Source organism: Nilaparvata lugens, chromosome 1, assembly GCF_014356525.2.
Source record: "Nilaparvata lugens isolate BPH chromosome 1, ASM1435652v1, whole genome shotgun sequence".
Taxonomy (NCBI): domain Eukaryota; kingdom Metazoa; phylum Arthropoda; class Insecta; order Hemiptera; family Delphacidae; genus Nilaparvata; species Nilaparvata lugens.
The window spans coordinates 15,824,980-15,839,807 of record NC_052504.1 but is presented as its reverse complement, the minus strand read 5'-3'; positions in this window follow the sequence as shown (position 1 = coordinate 15,839,807).

The window sequence follows — 14,828 nt, the reverse complement described above, 5'->3', positions numbered from 1 at the left end:
GCAATCTACTCTCTACGTCATGTATCGTTTTCCTCTATTCTCTATATTATGTTATTTTCCTTCATATATTATTATCATACTACGTTTGTTGTACCAAAGAATTGTATTTTCTCTCATGTCAGGATTGTGAATTCAATAACTTTAATAGCTCCAAATATAAAATGTTTATCCTTCAATGTAACTGCTTCTCATAAATGCCTAATCTTGAAATCCACAAGTCAACTGTTGAAAATATTGACTACATGAAGTAATTGAAATCCTCATGTGAAAGTAACAGTGGACAATGACATCATTCAAATAGATGGAACTGTAGATTGAATAGCTGTTTAGTAGTTTTGGTCATAATTGAATGATTGAGTCGAATGTCAAAATACTAGATCAAAGCACTGCATCTGCATGTCCTTTGGAGCGGCGACTCGGATGAGATGGAGCTAATTTGAAGTTGTATTGGCTTGTCAATTTTAGTATCGACTTTCTCTCGATGGTCGCGTCTCTCAAGTTTGCCTCTATCCATTTCTATTTGATGTTCAATCACCTTGATTGCTCTCCACCTCATCATCCTTCCCCTCTTCTGCGTTCTTCTTCTCCGTCCACGCCGAGTTATGGAGACAAAAAGCAGGCGCAAATTTTGTCTCTTCTCCTGTTGAGTCTCCTGGAAAATCAAGAGTTATGACTGCCGCTGTGTATGCACAAAATTCGGATTTATTGGACGTTTCTCCTTCTACCTCTTTTTTACACCTTATCTCATCCATCTTCTACTTCTGAGTTGTATGGTATCTACTTCTCACCTTTACTTAGAAAAGTAAGCAGCCAACTGAAAATGAGATTACATTTTAAAGAGAATATTGCAGCTTTCGAAACACATTTTCCAGAGAATGTAGCTCGAAACACTTGAATAAATTAGTTTTTTCAAACTTCCTTTGAATGAGTATTGCTTCATACTCCAAGTGGGGGTGTGAGAGAAACTTCAAATAAAAAAATACCACGATCTCTGAAAAAAGCGTACGTATTTCAACAATTTATATATTTCCATTGACATCTGTATCTAGAAGAAAGTTTCTCTTATATACTTACAAATTATGTAATAACTGTTTGGCGAGTTGAGGATCAGAGCATAAAGCACCCTTCTGCATTTTCCTCCAGGAACGAATACGAGGTTCTCTTCACAGAAACCTTGAGTTTTCTTCAAGAGAATCAACTCCACTCTTTACTTCTAAGGAATTTTTTATAGGTCTACAATACCTACCGTATCCATGAAAGCACATATCATTGCTACAGTTTTTAGTGGTTCTGTTTTGGAATAGTTTTACTTCTGAGAATAGGTAGATCTGGGAAGCTCAGTCCGTAGTCATTTGTGTTTGGAGAACCTTGTCAAATACCATTTTCTTGGGTGAAGTACCATATTATTAATTGGTATTATTGAAGTATCATATTATTTTAATTGGAAATTATGAATACCATAATATTATGTTCTGCAATATTTTGTTGCAATAGGCTTCATTCTGGTAAATTTTTTATTGATAACTTGATAAATAGTATTATTGAAGCTTCCAAGCATAATTTTTCGAAGGGAACTTAAACTAATAATTGTTAATTTTCCAACTTATGAACTAATAGTTGTTAGTTTTCCAACTTATGAACTAATAATTGTTAGTTTTCCACAAGACGGAACATATCGTTTTGGTTATGGACTGCGAATTAGTTCTCGGTTAAAAGAGAAGTGAAGTTGGAGTTTGCTGTAACATGAAGTCGCAGCTCGCAGGAGTGAAGTTTTGCCGGCTGCTGAAATTGCGAATGGCAGGATTAAGAATGAGGCCTGTCTGGCTGCATCTCCAACCTGGAATAATATAAAGATGTAAATTACCCAACGAAACGGATAAAAATCTTGCTGATTCACTTTTTTCCGTGCCGCCTTTCTCTCTTAGTTAAACAGAGGAATAATTAAGAAAAGTCAGCAATCCGGGCAGCGAGTGTCCCTCATGCCATCTTATTCTTTTCATCCCATTTCGTCGGCTATCTCTCTCTCGCTTTGTCGCTCATTTCACCCTCTTCACCCGGCTTAGACTCTTACTGAGCTCATTATTAAGTTCTCCTGTTCCACCTTCTCGTCATTCAACATCGAGCACTCCATGGAATAGGAAAATATTATAAAAGACCGATCTTATACTTGAGAGGAAAAGATCAAGATGAAGTGTGATTTCTCTTTCTATTTTCATTAAAAAAGCATTGCTCAATCCACTACATTCAGATGAAGCTAATTCAGTATTTGAAATAGCGAGAGGATACATATTCCAGCCATCGGAACTGGAGTTCCACGGTTTGACACTTTGGAAGCGGACTGACTGATAGCCTATGGCCGAATGGCAAAAATAGACAGGACTCGTGTAACATTCATTTCCATAATGGACTATGACAGCGTAGCCACACACCTCATAATAACGATATGCGACAGAATGTAAGTCCATGTTAATTCATGAATGGGAAGGACTCACAACTCATGATGAAATCTTTCTACTCCACCAGTACAATGAATTTAACTACTATTTCGGTCATTGCAATAGTATTTTCTTGTTACTACTTGTTTGTCTACTTTTTTTATGATGATCTTCAACAGTTGGTGTTGTTACTGTTGGACAATGTTATACATTTCTACGAATTTTATGAACTTCAACTTGTTACAGTTATTTATAGTTGGAGCAGCAGTTTATGTTAACTTTATATAGTGGGATTCATGTTGTAAAGTCAGCACCTGATTAAAATTAGTTTGCTATTCTTGTCTGTCATTAATCAAACAGAGCAGATAACTTAATCCCCACTTTTAGAATATTAAATTCTTTATCATCTGGAAAAATGACGCTTTGAGGTGAAGATTAGTGATGGAAAAATATTATACACAATGGATCACATTAACTATCTCTTATTCAATTTATGACCAGATCAATTTAATAACAATAATTATTATGGAAGAACTCTCTTCTTCTCAAGAGCATTCTAAGCTCCCTGTCCACAAGGAAGATTGATAATAATATTTGAAAGAAAAGAATCATATTATTTTTGGAGCTAATACTTGTTGGTCAGCTTTCAATTTCTTGGAAATAATAATATGTCAAGAATGTTTCTGTCAGATTGAAAGAATTGTTCCCATTTAGATAACATGACAACCCAAAATAGACGTTTTTCACGTTCGAAGAAAAAACGTGTTTTCACGTTTTCAGAATTGTTTTCAGTCTTCTGCCACCATACATTTGAGTATGACAACTAAAGTCATCTGTCCTCCAACTGTCACATTTTGTCACATTCAAATTCTCACATCGGGTTACACCAAACATCATACAGTCACTCTATGGCATACTCAACGTTTTCCGGATTGCTCCAAAAAATGTAGTAAAGCCCGATTTGAAAAAGAATGTCATTACTGTATTTCATCCATTCATTCCTTATCTTAAATGTACATGACATGTATATTGTTGATATAAACTAGCTTGAGAGAAATCACCTAAAACTAAGATACTGTTGTTGGTGAGATGTAGTGATATTTTTATCCATGGGTGTTGAAACATGTAGGTAATTTTTCAATAAATTCGTGATATTTCTAGACAACATCCCAGTGTTTTATTACTTAAACTACTCCACAGATGAATGAAATAATTATGAACGAAATGGACAATTGTACCGTACATACAATATTTGTAATTTGTCTCACTATATATTTTTCTATTGTAACGAAACTATAACAAGATTCAATTATTTATCTTACAGGTGATTATTTTTAATTACTTAAACTACTCTACAGATGCATGAAAGAATTATTAACGGAACGGAAAATTATTGTAACGTACATACAATATTTGTAATTTGTCTCACTGTATAGAGTTTTCTATTGTAACAAAACTATTACAATGTTTCTATAAAAAGATTCAATTATTTATCTAACAGGTAATTATTTTTAGTTAGCATAATCATTATTATTGTTAGATTGAGAAATTAAAAAAAAACATCTTTATTCATTTCTTGAGCCAATTTCGTTCTTTATTTTCGTTATATATCTGTTTTCACCTCCCTCGTCCTATTTGGAATCAATATGCTATAATATCTCAGTGTGAAGTTCAAGATTAGTCGTGTTGAACGTTACTTTACTGGATATTTGAACATGACTTTTAACATAGAAAAACGTATTTGATGGCTGGTTTCTGCTTTGAATTGATAGTGAGAGACAGCTTTTGATGATCGAATAGTGTAATAATGTTGAAAGTGGAATAATCGAGCTCTCTGCCGCAACACACTCAATTACAATGCTTTCGTTTTATGGCTGAAGACGTACAAAGTTGTGCAGCTTACATGTCTCCCTTCTTTCATACTCTATCTTCTTTCTCTCATTCCTCTTTTATTTCACACCACCTTTATTTTGTTCTGCTATCACACTATCTTTTACACACAGGTTTCACTTTATTCTCTCCCATTTTACAGTCTTCATGTAGTACCGCAAGTGTTTTCGTTTCTCTCTCAAACTTCCTCTTCTTTCTACCGTTCCCTCTCCGGTTTTAAAGCTTACCATCTTTCTTTAACACTCTCTTTCTCACTTAAACACTCTCTTTCTGGCATCTTTCCACTCAGTCTTGTCAATCACCTTTCTTACCCTTAACTCTCACCGATCTTTCTGTATGTATTACTCTATATTTTCTTCCTTTCTCATCGACTATCTCATCGATGTCCCAAGTCTTCTCGCTTTCAACTCATCTACCTACGCTTTTATTTTCCACTTCTCTTCAAATTGATCTTCCTATCTCATTATCTCTCAGTCTACTGAACAATGTGGTAAATATCATGATACATACTGTAGTAGATCCACTGGTTATCATCATATTTCACACTTACTAATCAATTCCTCTTTCTCTTTTTTTATCTTCAGTTTCCACGTAATCTTCCCTTTTACATCGTATTGCACACACATACGTACGATCTATTTTGTCACCAATCTTCACATTTTCACACTCTTTCTCCCTCTCTTACTTTTTCTCTCATTACCAAAGGTTGTTTAACCAGATCACTCCCGTGTTATCGGATAAGCACGTTAACTGTCGGTCCCGGCTGAAGTATGACAGTCGTAAGGCCCATTGACGGCTTAAATTATATATTCAGGCGGTGGGACCTTCCCGCAAGGGACTCCCCACCAACAAAAGCTATACGAATTTACTTTTCTACTTTTCCTCTCCTCCTCCCCCCCATCATACTATTTCCAATAATTTCGAAGCCACTTTCTTTCCTACTCTAATATTTTCCTCACAACGAATTGTCCCTTCTTTCTCATAACGTCATCTCTTTCTATAAGTTTCATATGCTCAATCTTTCATAATATATCCCTTATAAGTCTTCATCCCTTCCCCCTTCCATTTTCACCTTCCACAATCTATCGCTCACTTTCTTACATCATCTCACTCCTTTCACTTACAATTCTCATCTGTTTTCTCTAACCAACCATTACAAAGCCTTTGGTGGTAGTAACCACTCAAGCCAATCATTCTCACTTTTGCCCTTCCTCACTCACTATTTAATTTGTAAAGAACGCCCTTCTTTGTTAATAGAACACCCTTCTATTAATTTGTTTTTTTTTTTGTAAAGACTTGTGTGGCAGAGAGGATCTGGAGTCCTAACTCCGCCCTAATTAATGCAAATAATCAGTCAATCAATCTTTCATATTATCTCCTCTCAACAGTCTACCGTACACCTCCTCATATCCTCTCACTCCTTTGTACCACTTACAATATTTCTCATTCACTCACTTTTCTATTACATATTCCTCATCATTATTTATTCACAATCTATTTTATTCTCTCTCTGAATCTCTCTCGTTCACTCTTTCATTTATAACCCTTCTATCTGCCTATAGCTTACATCCTCACATTATCTCAGTGTCTTCATAACTGTCTCACTAACAATTCTCATCCCTTCCCTCTTTCTTCCTCACTATTTCACACCATTTCCAAGCATCTGTTACCTCTCTCATTCTCAAAAACTATCTTATATTCTCATTCACATATTCCATTGTTTCTCCCTGTTTCATATATCCCTCCCTGGATGGACATTGATATGTCCAAAGCTCCGCCAATTTATGTAGATGCATAACAATATAATTATTATCTATAGTTATTATATTACAAATTGCTTTTTCATATCATATACAGTTCAATAATTATTTTCTTAGTCTATATTATGTGAATTCATCTATAATTTTGCTGTATTGTAAGCTATTGTATATAAGTGTATAAGCCAGTATATATTGTAATCTACATAAATAAAGTACTCAATAAATCAATCAATCCCTTTTCATCGGTCTACCTCCCTTCTGTTTGTATCACTGCTATGTCCACTCACAATTTCTTATCCATTTTTCTCTCAGCTCTCTCCCCCTATACGTAACTATTTCCAATTCTCTGTTTTCTCTCTCCTTAACCACCTCACTCTTACTGAGTCTCTCTCATTCTCACTCTTACTGACACTTCCGTATACCTCCTATTATCTGTCTATCGCTCATTTCCTTCTTAATTTTACTCATCTAATTCTACTCTTTAATTATACTAATCTTACTCTTCCTATATCTTAAATCTAATTTAACTCATCTAATCCTTTTATTTCACACTTTCATCATCTCTATTCACTCATCTTCTCTCTACCTAATCTTACTTCTCATCTCCTATTCCTTACTTTTTCTAAGCCTCTTTTTGCTCTCTCTTCAGCCCTTTCCTTCTCATACGAATCTCATTCATCCTCGATCCCTTCCTCTCTCTCTTTCTCACACTCTTTTTCATCTATCTCTCACTCTCTTTCTCCTTTACTCTCTCTCTCTCAACCAAGCTTCATCAATGTATGTAGATGCACAACAATAGAGTATTATCTATAGTTATTAAACTACAAATCCTTTCTTCCTATCAAATACAGTTCAATAATAATTTTCTTTTTTTATATTATGTGAATTAATCTTTAATTTTGCTGTATTGTAAGCTACTGTATATACTGTAAGTGTATAAGCCAGTTTATAGTGTAATCTACATAGATAAAGTACTCAATCAATCAATCTCACACGCACCTCATTTATCCTCTCTATCACACTTCCTCTATCTCTCTCCCACACTTTCTCTCTCCCCCCTCTTTTACTCACTATTTCTCTCTCACTCTCTTTCTTTCTCTCCATCTCTTACTATCTCTCTCTCTCTTTTCCTTAACAGTTGAACATTGGATGTTTCCGCAACTCTCCTATTTATTGTGGGCTTGCACTGCACAGCACTGCACTGTGAGTGGAGTGGAGAGTGTACGTTGCTCGCACTCCCAGCCCCCTCCAACCCCTCTTAGCAAAGTTTTGCCAAAGCCAGCCAGCCTCGTCGCATTGTCTAACATTATTATTACAGTTAGCATCGTTATCAGCCTCCCAACTGCTATTTCCGCTAACGTTTCATTGATCTTTCTGGCTCAAGTCCTACGCCGGTGTCAGAATAAATAACTAATTGTTTATCAACTACAAGTACAACTTGATTCAATTTCCCGACTACAGATTTGATGAAGTTAGCCTTCAACGTGATATTGAATGTGTGCCTTCTATATTGCGGATGATGCCCACATAAGCAATTTTTAACTTGTGCGTGATGGTAAGTGTGTGAGTGATTTTATGAGATGATCAAACGTCCATGCCTACAGCAGGATTCAAACCCACGACCAAGTAGTGCTAGCAGACTGAAGGGTGCAACGCCTTAGTCGTCTCGGTTATATCTTAGTTAACCTAATAGTTATCATGATACTGAGGCATTCCAAGGCTGTTCAGTTGCACAAGAATAAGCAACATAAACAAGAAAAGTATAGTAATGCTATTGTATTTTGTTGAAAAATTATTTTTTTTAAATAAATGAACAAATGAATAAATTCATGATTATTAATATTGATACATTAATTACGAAGAAGAAGAATACATTTTTTCTTATTACAGATGATGCCCACATGAGCTTTTTGCTTGAGAGAGTGCAATGGGAAGTACAAGGGTGAGTTAAGAGATGATCATACCTACAGTAACTATATTTAATTTGTACCATGTGACCGAGCTAACCAATCAGAAGCGTGACAGTCAATGGCCATACTGTGGGTAATATAGTTACTGTAATCATACCTATTCCCAATGTACCTAGAATACTTTTTATTCTAGGTACCTTGCCTATTCCTATTCCTAGTCCATGCCTATTCGCTGGGATTCAGCGGGCTTCGAGTGACCAGGTAGAACTAGCAGACTGAAGGGTGCTATATCAACGCCTTAATGAAGTCGGCTATCCTGGTCGGCCAAATAAATGAATGAATGATTCATGTTATGTCTCATTTGTTGTATTTGTTTTGTTTCAATTGTTGATGGTTGTTTTTGTGATTGTATAATTTGTATTGATTTGTTATATATTTAGTCTATTCAATTCAATTTTAAACCGTGACAAGAAAAGTATAGATTGCACGCTCAAGTCTTTAAATTATCTCTTCAAAATTACATTTTTCTCAAAAGTTTCAAGTACCTACGTTCTACAACGTGCTTTCCACATTATTCCGCTTATCAACTTGCATCATCACCTCAAGCTCCTTACCAAATCTTTTCCGATTGGATAAAATTGGAGAGCAGCGGTTGCCCTAGTGGAGCATTGAGACCAATGGGTCACAAGTGGTGGGGGGAAGGGAGGGGTGACCATCAGCGCCCGGGGACGTGGAGCAAGAAAAGTGCATTACAACGTAGTAGGCAAGTCGCTGGGAAGAGGAGAGGATGATGGTAGAGCGAGAGGAGGAGTATGGATGTTTCGAGGGACAATTGAGACAGTGAGTCAGTGAGACAGTGAGCCCGCGGCTGTGAGATGCGTCTAGGACAACTAATGAGCGATCCGACCAACTTCGCCCTCATCCATCCATCCATCCATCCGATTTGAATCCAGCATCCATCCCTTCAGCCGTTACCATGTGAATCTGCTTCACCCTCCACCCGCCTGCCTTCATTTCCAACTCGTCTTTTGGCCCGCTTTTATCTTGCCCTTAAAATTTCCACTCTCAAGTTCTAAAAGTATCATTTCACTTGAAACGTTCCATCTTGACCAGGTTTTTACATGGAATTGGAAATGCTAAGATAGGCTGAATAATGCTGAAAAGATGATGTTCTCATTTTAATGATAGATTTATTTATTTTATTTATTCATTGAGTACTTTATTTATGTATATTACAATATATACTGGCTTATACACTTATATACAATAGCTTACAATACAGCAAAATTATAGATGAATTTACATAATATAGAAAATAATTATTGAACTGTATGTGATATGAAAAAGCAATTTGTAATATAATAACTAGATAGATAATAATAGATAAGAGATTGTGAGATTTGTTCGTTGTACAGTGTATGCCATGAATGTTATGAAAGGTGTATGTTGTTTCAGAATTCAACACAAATTTTGTGTGAGTTTTTCTTCAAGACTTGAAAAAATACATTCATCTTGTTTAAGTTTCTGAGGACCATACAGGTAGCCTACTCTATTTTGAGCTCCATTGAGTTGGAACTTGTAGTTGGGAACTCGGAGTAGTTGAATCATGAAGCTTACGAGCAGAGAAAATCAAAGAATTGACATAAATTCTATATTTTAAGAGAGATTATCAACATGGAGAATTCACCATTCCAGAATAAGACTGGTTATAGATCAAAATTTGAGAGCCGATTAATAGGAGGAAGGAGGTTAATAGTAACAATCATCACAACTCTTCGCCAAGGGTATGAGATAAACTGTAATAATAATTAATAAATTGAATGCTAAGGTCCATGTGCACCAATCACGTTAAACGGTAAACCACGATTACTTGTTGGTATAGTCGTATTCATTCCAATGTGTTACATTCCGGGTTTGAACGAACAACTAATCTTTCTCCGTTTAAACCGAGCTAGTGCATATGGGCCTAAAGCTACTACACTGTAACTTCACTTTTTGTGTAGTTGAGAAGTTGATATTGTGGTAATTATTCATATTGAATGAAAAAAGACTAAGAAATTGTCAAAAAACCACTGATTTATTGATATCGAATTTATACTAAGATATAGATTTATACTATTTATAATAAGAATTTATACTTCTGCTGCTCTTGTATTTAGTTTTAGTTTATCAGAGATTGACAATGGTGTAATAACCGAAACCGGTCTTTCTAATTATCAATAAATCAGTGGTTTTTTGACAATTTCTTAGTCTTTTTCCATTCAACACTGTAACTTGTATTTGTGAGAGATTCTTAGAATTATTATTATTCCTCCAATATAGTTCAAGAAGTTTGTACTTGACTAAAAAACGTTAAGCTTCGTTGGAAAAGAGAAACCATCATAGCTTCCTTCCTTCCTCATTGCGAAAGATCTATTCTATGTTGTGTGCTGACAATATTTCTTTGTTACCAAAAGGATTAAAAGCTTCAGTGAACGCATTATTTCTGGATTTGGTAGAAGGGTTGATAGAAATGGTAATAGAGAGATGAGTTGAGGAAACGATAAATGAAGGAAGGGAAGAGGAGCATAGATGAAAGAGAATGTATAAGTGAGAGAGAAGAAAGAGAGAGACAGGAAGAGAGGAATTGAAGAGTTACTGCAGAGATAGATAGACGGGCACTGTCCACAGGCCTTATGAATAACGGAACAGAACCAGAGGAGAAAAAAAATCTGCAGTTATTCAAATACTCGTAGCTGAGCCGACACTCGAAACGCATGTGATAGCCGGCGGCTAAGACCCATTGCGTTGCGTTGCGTCCGATAAATGACGATGAAGGATGGGGGAAGTGGGAAAGAGAGGGGACCCTGAATGATAAAGAGAGAATGGTAGAATACAGATACGAAATGTTCTGTGAATTACATTATGAAAGAGAGTCCGCCAATCGTCAATATAAATGCCACCTCCGATCTGAAGTGTTGAAGTTGGCTTTTCAATTGCTGCTCGTCAATAAAAAGCTCTTCAGTGGATTTCTGGATACTCTGTGACTTCTAACCACTATATGTGGGAGGGAAACACATACTTATTCAACAGAATATCAATTACTGATAAAATATCATAAAGTGATCATATTGATTAATCGATTGATATGATCTATTACGATTATCAATCAATATCAATAACTGTGTTTATAATAATTATCATAAATCGATACCAAACAAGACACTACGATCAAGGAATATTATGCCGTCCTTCAAGTCAATGAGCTTAGGCCCTTTTGCAGATACTCGTTTCAAACGGAGCAATGTCAGTTGTTCGTTTAAATCCCGTGACTACTCACCGTTTAAACCAAAGACCTTAAGATGCATATACTCACATGCAGCGCTAGTGTCGTACTTGGAATTGAAATAATCGGCCGTTGAGGGGGTGAAATAAGTAAACTCTTCATTTGTAGAGCTTTAATCAAATAAAATTGAACATGACTTTCTACTAGTAACGGATCAACAACATTTGATATTTATAAATGAATCAATGACAACGAAAACATATGGTTTATCATATCATTCTACCCGGCTAGATTTTCGTGTTATCTTAGGGGCAAGATGACGGAGCGACACAGTGGACTCTTGTCCATCAGGGCGACGAATGTGAGCATACTCTGGGTTTGCCTCAATCAATTCAACTTCTTCTACTGATGAATCTTGCTTTGAATTTCGGTTCATTTTCTTCAGCCAAACTGGTCCTGGGCTCATTAGCCAAGATGGTAGTGACTGTCCATTTGTTGAGGATCTCATGTGTAGGAACATTCGTTCATGAGGGGTGCAATTTGTTGTAGTACACAAAAGAGATCGAATAGAGTGAAGTGCATCAGGCAACACTTCCTCCCATCGATTTGAATCAAGTCCTCGTGATCTTAGAGCTAGTGTTATTGCTTTCCATATAATTCCATTATATCGCTCTACTTGACCATTGGTTACAATGAAAGGATGGGCACGCCAACTGGACTGGCTTTCCTCAATTATTCCTTCTGTAAGGAGGCGATTGACCTCATTCTTCATGAATTCATAGTCATCTTGTGGGTGTCTTCTGGATCGGGTAGTTATTGGGTGGCAATCGGGAGTCAAGTCATTGAAAAGGGAACATGGTTTTATCATGGCCTCCACCAAGAGGCAATCTTTCAAGGGTGGTGTGGTTGTAGAATTATTATCTATTACAAGAGGCTGTTTATTACCATTGAATGCTAAACTTATTGTAGAGTGATTCATCAAAAAATCGTGACCAAGTATCACATTGCAACAGCATTCTTTTAATACCAAGAGTTTAATATTGTTGTATTCATTTCCTTTGTACACAATATTGCTATAAACACATGCTTTTGTAGCGGTGTTATGTTGAACAGATGCAAATCTTATAAAACAAGAATCTGATGCAGTTTTAAATTTATTTGTTTTTGCAAATTTTTCATCAATAAAACTGGCAACACTTCCGGTATCAATAAGAGCTGGTGTATTTATTCCATTCACCGAAACAATAATTGTAGCTTTAGAAAGATTACTGGCTATACCAGCTGCAGTAATAGTTGACGTAGCTAGTTTTTCTTTGAGCGTTTTACTTTTACACACATGGGAAAAGTGTCCAATTCGGGAACATTTATGACAAGTCTTTCCTATTGCAGGACATTCTTGAGAATTTGAGTGTTTTTTATATCCGCAACGTTGGCATTGAACGGATTTCTCTACAATTGCCTGTCGATTTTGGGTTACAGCATTAACATCTGAGAAAGATTCACTCAAGCTTATCAACAGAGTTTGTATAACAAGTACTTTTAAAGGAGTCGGCATATGTTTTTGCGGATTCAAGAACACGTGCTTGGGAAACGGTTTCTTGTAGACTCAAATCTCCTTGTTGAAAAAGTTTCTCTTTAATTTCAATAGAACATAACCCTGAAACAAGAGCATCTCTAATATGCTCGTTTTTGTTTTCTTCGGCTGACACTCTAGTGAAGTTACATGATAAGCTTAATCTTTTTAGTTCAGAATAGTAGTGATCAATGGACTCACCTATTTGTTGTTTTGCATTAGCAAGGCAGTATCGTGCATAAATTTCGTTCTTCGGTTTAACGAACATATCTTCCAACATGGATATAGTTTCTTCATATGAAGTATAGCTTTCCACAATTTCGTATAAAGCAGGTGATAAGAAGTTTACCAATATTTTCATTTTGTTTTTGGTTGTCGTTCCTTCTAAGAAATTTTCGAACGTCTTTTTCCAATGTTTCCACTCTCTCTCTGCCGTAGGCGAATCTGGGTCGATAGATAATTCCATTGGCTTGAGAAACTTGTCAATATGTGATTCCATCTTATCTTCTTCGTAGTTACGGTTTTCAATCGTTTTTGTCTTTTTCTTTGTCGGCATTTTTATTTGATTAAATTGAAATAAGTAAACTCTTCATTTGTAGAGCTTTAATCAAATAAAATTGAACATGACTTTCTACTAGTAACGGATCAACAACATTTGATATTTATGAATGAATCAATGACAACGAAAACATATGGTTTATCATATCAGGGGGCAACCTATAAGATTATTACATACCAATGCCTTTGTAATCTATAATATTACAAATATATAGATATAATATCTCGTGCTAAAATACCCCAATGGCGGCCTTCAATTTCAAGTAAGAGCTATCATTGGGAAGGCATAGGCATTGTGGGTCTATATATCTTCAAGGTCTTTGGCTTAAACTCATTATGATAAATGCAACCATATCTACAAGTAAACGTGGTTTTGCGTTAAACGTAGATAGTGCATATGGCCCCTAGTAAACTAAGTTCTTTTATTTATCAGAAATAAGATATACTGTAAATAATTGATATTGTTAACGTCATATTATTATGGTAATGTGCCTGCTATAGTTGGCGATATTATAAAAGTATTTTGATTTGTTTTTCAGATTGATTTCTACAATGATGCAGGTTTGATGCCTAGTGGGATCGGACTCCCCATGTTTGTAGACTTGGTGAGCTGGATTTATTACAATCTATGAGTACATATCATGTGGCCATTACGAGATGAATATTATCATAACATTTCATAACGTGTAGGAAATTTGCAATGGAACTATCAAGAATACACGTTATAACACATATTCGTATGATATATCATCGTTTAGTCCGTGGAGACATCTACCCACATTCAGCAACTCTCACATTGGAAACTAGAATCTTTGGACGAATGTGGGACGATGTCTCTAAGGACTGAACTACTTACTGAACAACATGCGTTCGTTTCCTCAAGCCGGGCACGTCCCTCGGAGATTGAGTGGATGCAAGCGGCAAATTCCAGCCTATGCATGCGGCTACACTGTCGGATAAGCTGTTAGGCTTATGCATCACCTTCCCTCGATTGAAATCAATAATGTGCTATTGATCGAAGCCCTTTCAAAGCTCTTAAACTCATTTTAAAGGTAGTGAATATCTTTTGTAGATAGGTGACAGTAATTTGTAATCGGATACAATGAAGAGTGATTAATGGAGAGAATGAACTCATCTTGATATAAGGAAAGCATAGACACATTCATGTGAATAACGATGCAAGTATGTGTAAGGGACAAGTTAGATTCATTGTAGCAACAATCACAGCTTAGCGAGATGATATCATTAACATTGCACAGTGAGCTCTGTGTCATTGCAACTGATAGAAACTACTAAAAAATGATCGGTTCTCCAGTATTGCAATAACACTCTGATGGCTTGTTTCTTCTCTCTGTGAATAGTCTTGCAATATTAAGTTGGAATATAGAATACTTTATATAAGGGCAGAAGGCCTTATGATAGGCCTTGGGGTTCTTC